We start from the raw sequence: 6,424 nt of genomic DNA, 5'->3' as shown, positions 1-6,424 counted from the left end.
ATATAAATACAAATGAAACGTATCTTTAAAACAAGTATAGTTAGTAGCTTTACAAATAGTCAACTGACATTTTAAAAGTGATTATAAACTCAGCCTATGAGCCTACTTGAAAGAAATTAATTTTGAATTTTATTGCATCTTTAAGAAACTAGATGTTGTTGACTGTTTTTTATTTTATAACATTCACCTGAACAAACCAGCATTTGTAGGAACTAGGAAGCTCTTTAGACGATGAAAACGATTACAACAATGAAATTATGAAACGTCAGTTTTATAGAAACAGATTTTATGAACGCGGTGGATCGTTGATCTTCTTAGACCATTAATAACTGGACGTGGTTCGCTAACCGTTACCCCTCTGGCTAAGATCAAAAATCTATGATCTAATGCGTTTATAAAAACTGTTGCTACAGAATCGATGTTTCATTGTTGTAATCGTTTTCGTCGTGTAAGGAGCTCCCAAAAAATGCCGGTTTGTGTAGTTAAATGGCATAAAAAACGGTCAAAAACTTGTAGTTTAGTAAAAGATGGAGTACCGTTTCATTTGAAAGTATTTAAACCTTAATTTTATCAAATTTTTAATAAAAACAATTTATAAAAATAATCGATTCTTTTGACGAAACAGCCAAACATCGATCAGTAATCGAATATTCTATGTATTTAATCTGTGGATAGTCTAAGCAATGTCACAGTAAATATGCAAGCAGTAGTTTGACTTCATACTAGAGGTCGAAACCGCGAGCTATACCTCAATTTCAATTTCAACTTACTAGTTAAATAGATTTTATTAATTAGAAATAAGACTAACTCACTAACATACTAAACTTAAAACAGATACACTAACAATATACTAAACCGAGGGTTTTGTCTGTGCAATTATGGACGAAGTTATAAAGACGAGAAACTACCGGAAACACATTATGAAAGATGGCACTCTAGACATCTGTCGAGCGTGTCATCGCCCTGGGGAGTCCCTCAGGCATATTGTGTCCGGGTGTTCTCACCTTGCTAACGGCGAATACTTGCACAGACATAATCAAGTAGCCAAGATAATCCACCAACAGCTTGCTCTTCAATATGGCCTTATCGATTTTGAGATGCCTTACTATAGGTACGACCCAGCGTCAGTTCTTGAAAATAGCAGTGCATTGCTCTACTGGGACCGAACGATTATCACTGACAGGTATATTGTAGCCAATAGACCTGATATAGTGCTAGTCGATCGGTCAGTGCGTCGTGCAATAATTGTTGATATTACTGTTCCACATGACGATAATCTGGTTAAAGCCGAAAAGGAAAAAGTATCAAAATACTTGGACCTTGCTCACGAGATTACCGCCATGTGGAATGTTGAGTCAACTATTATTGTTCCGATAGTTGTTTCAGTCAATGGTCTTATAGCGAAAAGCTTCGACCAACACCTTAAGAAGCTTTCGCTTAACTGTTGGATCAAGAGTCTGATACAGAAGGCAGTGATTCTTGAGACGGCGCGTATTGTGAGGAGGTTCCTCACTCTGGAGCCCTGACCACCGGTTGCTTGGGCACTCAAATGTCCCGCAGCGGGAGGGTGATTTTTTTTTTTATAAATTTTTAATAATGTTTTGTATTTTATACTTATATTGTTAAAAATTAAAAAAAAAGAAGTAATAAATAAATGAGAGTAACTTAATTACTAACATAGAAAAAAAAATTAAAACTGTTACTCTTATTAATTGAAAAGCTTGTTTAATGTAAGGAATAATAAAGGCTTTGAAATTGAGAAAAACATAAGGGATTAAAGGGCTAACATAATCTACGGAACCCTACACTGCGCGTGGCCCGACACGCACTTGACCGGTTTTTAATATTTGATCACGTAGTGTAGAGGTAATACCTAGATGGCATCACCAAAATAAACATATAAATACGACCTATCCTTCAAGGTCATTGATTAGTATCAGCCTTATTTAAATCTACCAATCAAAAAACAACACGCATATTATTGATCACTTCCTATTTTACTACAATTTACAAAATATTTTATTTGTTTACATAAAAAGAGTATATTTACAATCACAAAACTAAATGGAAATACAAAGTTGACAAATGTAATTAAAATGCTGGAGACAGGCAGCCCTATCACATGTTTACGTACCGCGCGCTGTAAGTATTTATTTCAAAAATACGGCCGAGTATACTGCTTGTATATATTTTTACTGTGCACAATGTGTTTGTTAGTGTGTGTAAAAATTACGCATGTGTGTATTGCGAGTCAAATTTATAGTTGTGTGTAGTGTATGGACACGGAAAATACTTAATGGTGTTAAATGTTTTCGATGTGTGAGTTTACCTCGTCCCCCTCAAAAAATGACAGACTTTTTTGTTGGTGAATTTGGGTGCGAACCGCGTCCAGTTATTAATGGTCTAAGTTGATCTTATATTTAGATAGAAGGGTAACGACTAGCGAGTCAGATCCCGATCTAATTCTTCTGAGGTCATTTTAAAACCTTTTTTTGAGTTCTAGCCTTTTGTAGAGTTTGGTTCTTAGATACATAGATAATAGAGGATATGTGACAAGTAATTATTATTGAGGCTTCCGGTAACCATGTTTGGTCTCTAAATTGAGCTACGGCTGTTCTATCGATAATAATTAAGCACTCGATATAAAATTATACAAAATATTATGTTTACTAAAATGAAACATTTTAAATTATGTCTTACATTATTATAATATAAAATTTCATACAATTGATTTTCCGTACAAGTGTTTTGTATTTAACACAGATTAATCAATAATATACAGATAGAGCGTACGGATCATTACGGCGTCCTTAAAGATAAATACCGTCCCTAATTGAACCATCCGTTACTATTCGTACGTTTGGTTTACTGACAGACTGTAGTAGATGGAACCATTATATCCTGCAAAAAACAAAATTATTATCCTTACTATAAACAACTATAGTATTATTCAATATTAACATAGTTTATTGATTTTTGCCTAGAACTTTGTCCAATACTTAATCAGCTTTTCCTTTTCATATTGCTAGTATTCAGATATTTTAAAATGAGGGAATTCCTATATTATCACAAACAAGAATGAATACGATGAAAAAGGATTCTCATCGAATCGAAGAATGTTAAATTAATGTGATCCTTCTTAAAATGATCACTACATATGCAGCTGTATCGTGATGGCTTGAAATTAGGCCTGTTAATGCTGTTTAGCCATTTTTGTCTTAAATCATGATTTTTTGGAAATCTGAAAAATATAAAATATAACTATACTTATAGAACATAAAATAATTTATTAATTTATACGTTTTCGCTTATTTCGATGATATAGCAAAATAAATCAATTGTTCACTATTCATCGATATTGTAAACAATACTTTCCCAACACTACGTATACGGTCAAACCAAAACTCGTGAAATAATTCATTTCTTTAAAGGATTGACCATAAAACCACGTATTGTAAAGCTTTGAATTAGTCAATTGGCCTAATTAAAAAAAAATACCTTTAAAATACTCAACATCGACAGAAAAATCAAAGATTTTAATACTTACTTGTGAAATGAAATTCCCGCTAGTTTTGTTTGGGTTTTGTTGGTGCAGGCAACAACTGCACACTTCACCATTGTATAATATTTAATTTATTTTGCGATTCACAAGCTTATTGGTTATTATTTCCTTAATATTTCGAATAACGTTACACCGGAACCACAACAATAGCCATTTTTGGTCACCAAAAACAAAAGATAATTTGGTCACAACTGACATAATTGATTTTGTCACGTAAAATATGTCTAACCTTTTTACGCAATGACTAAAAAATATCTATCTCGCTCCATTAAGGTAGCTTTCTTTAAGTTAGAGAGGTTACGAAAAAAATTTGTTTATTCTTTAAAAAATTAAATCTTTGACCAAATTTGACGTAAAATGCCAAAGGTCAAAGGTGTCAAAGGTTTGGTTAATGAAAGTAAACTGATCGCCCGGCAAATACAAAAAAATATTATAGTCTTTATTTTAAAAACATATTTTGTGAAAACATTACTTCATATTTTAAAAAATTCACTTGAAATTATAAAACTAGTGTTATTTAATATACTATTGTTTTGGTAACGCCGTCCGTTTTTTGTTTTGTCGGTCGATTTCAGTCTCTTTTGTCGTCTGTGGTCTCTACTTAGCCATATCTAAATTCTAAACTCTACCATTCCACTTAGCCGTTTGTGCATTCCACTTTACTGGAGCTCAGACTCCCTATGAACTTGTATCAAAACCAATTTCATTAGCTTAATAACCCGAATGTATCATAAAAATCAATACCTTTAATCAAACCATTTTGCCGAAACCGACTTCAAAAAAGGAAGAGGTTTTCAATTCAACGCTTATGTTTCTTTTTTTGTTTGTTGCCGCATTTCTTAACCAATTTTAAAAATTCTTTTTTTGTTTGAAAGAGATATATATACTCCCAGATTGGTCTCATTTAATTTTTATGAAAATTGAAAGTGATTTTGTGGTCAAATTAAAATATCGAAATTGCCCGTACTGTGGCGCTTTCATTCACTGAACGAAAGCGTTATTTTCATTTTAACACAAAATTACTAACAATACTTCTACCCTACTCCTACATTATTTTTATTACAATATATTGTTATTGTGAGGCCCATAGTTAACGACAATGTCTCGGAACCATAGGTATCTTTTTAGCCGTTTGTGCATAGGTCGTCACTCGTCGTCGCAATACGCATTGTACAAACTAAAGACTTTGGTACTTAGACACTGAGGAATTTCGGACCATGATGACTATATACATTTTAGGTACATCGTCCATGAAATATTGGTCACTATCGTCCTTCATAAAATTAAAATTTATTATTTTATTATTATTAATTGAATCTTTTCTGGCAAACACAAAAAAAAAGAATTAACAAAATCGGTCTAAACGTTTGAGCGTTTGAGATGGGACAGCCCAGTGGGACTGAGATTCGGAGGGCGTAGGTACAAATCCGGTCTTGGGCATGCACTTTCCACTTTTCAGTTAATAAGTATGTGCATTTTAAGAAATGAAATGTCACTTGTCTGATGTCTCTAACGAGGAATAACATCGTGAGGAAACCTGCATACGTGAGAATTTTCTTATTTCTCTGTGTGTGAAATCTGACTTAACCCCTCTCATTCTGAAAGGAAACTGGTGCCCAATAGTGAGCCGAATATGGGTTGATAATGATGAAAGTTTTTGTGGTTGTAGGGGGTAATCTGTGAATCTACTGAACCAATTTTTTAACCAATAAAAAATACTCCATCCTATTTCTTTAGTTTTTGTGTATTTAACAGTTTTTAAAATATTCAAAAACTTGAGACGCCATTTTTCCTCAATAATATTTAAACTTACTGATGCGACGCTTTGTGTCGTACTGACTTGAGAATGTATTCGTTTTTGAATTTTGTATTTGGAACGGCTACGGTACCGTCGTGTCCCTATTATTATTTCTATGTTAACATATTTATAACACATACTTTATAGGGCAAATCTCATCTCTGTAAACTTGTGATTATTAAATAATTTATTCTGGTAAGGATTATAAAGGACCTAATTATATAAATAAAATAATTTATTAAAACACAGAAGATACTTTATCTGCTAAAATAATGAAGATAGATAATTATGGTGTCAGCCCAGACCAGCAGACAAAATGTTCAAAGTTCGATTGTGTTTTATCATGTAAGCACTAATAGATCTACTCCTGAAAACCCACAGATCCATATAAATGGGTAAATATTAGGCCTTATTTTTATAAAAATGAACATCATTGACAGCCAAGTGATGCATGGGTGTTTTCCACAGTCTGGGAGGGTATATATGTATTTTTTTTCAAAATAGGCTCACGTTTGATCATGACCTAACCTGATGGTAAGGGTAGATATATCCAAGATAGTACACAAAACACTTACCTAAAAGATGCCTATTCTCACTCGTTTTAAAGGAACCCAAGTTATAAGAGTCGAAAAACAGACTTTGGAAGGGTCTTTCAAACCCTAGCCATACATATGAGAAAAAAATTAAAGCATTCAGTATGAGTTCTAGGAACATCAACAACATTGGGATGAAACCCATCTTATGTCCTGCAGTGTGATGGTAGAAAGGGGAAGGTCATCAAATAGCTCCTGAGCACATTCTTTGCAATATATCCTACAAAACACTGACAATCCGGCAACATGCCACTGATGTTCAAGGCTTTGAAGTTTCAATGAGTCTCCTAGGTCATCACTCATCAGTTATATTTGTACTCATAACACAAGTTAATGCTTAATTTGCGGCTATACTAAAGCTATACTCATTGTGCACTTTTTACCAACAAACAAATTAAAAATGAGCATATAAATTGCTAGCTACTATTATTATTAGGTGTAAATACACCTAATAATAATTATAATTAAAAT

The sequence above is a fragment of the Bicyclus anynana genome, chromosome 3 (assembly GCF_947172395.1).
Source record: "Bicyclus anynana chromosome 3, ilBicAnyn1.1, whole genome shotgun sequence".
NCBI classification, from domain to species: Eukaryota; Metazoa; Arthropoda; class Insecta; order Lepidoptera; family Nymphalidae; genus Bicyclus; species Bicyclus anynana.
The sequence above is the reverse complement of the archived record's forward strand: the minus strand, read 5'-3'. Positions refer to the sequence as shown.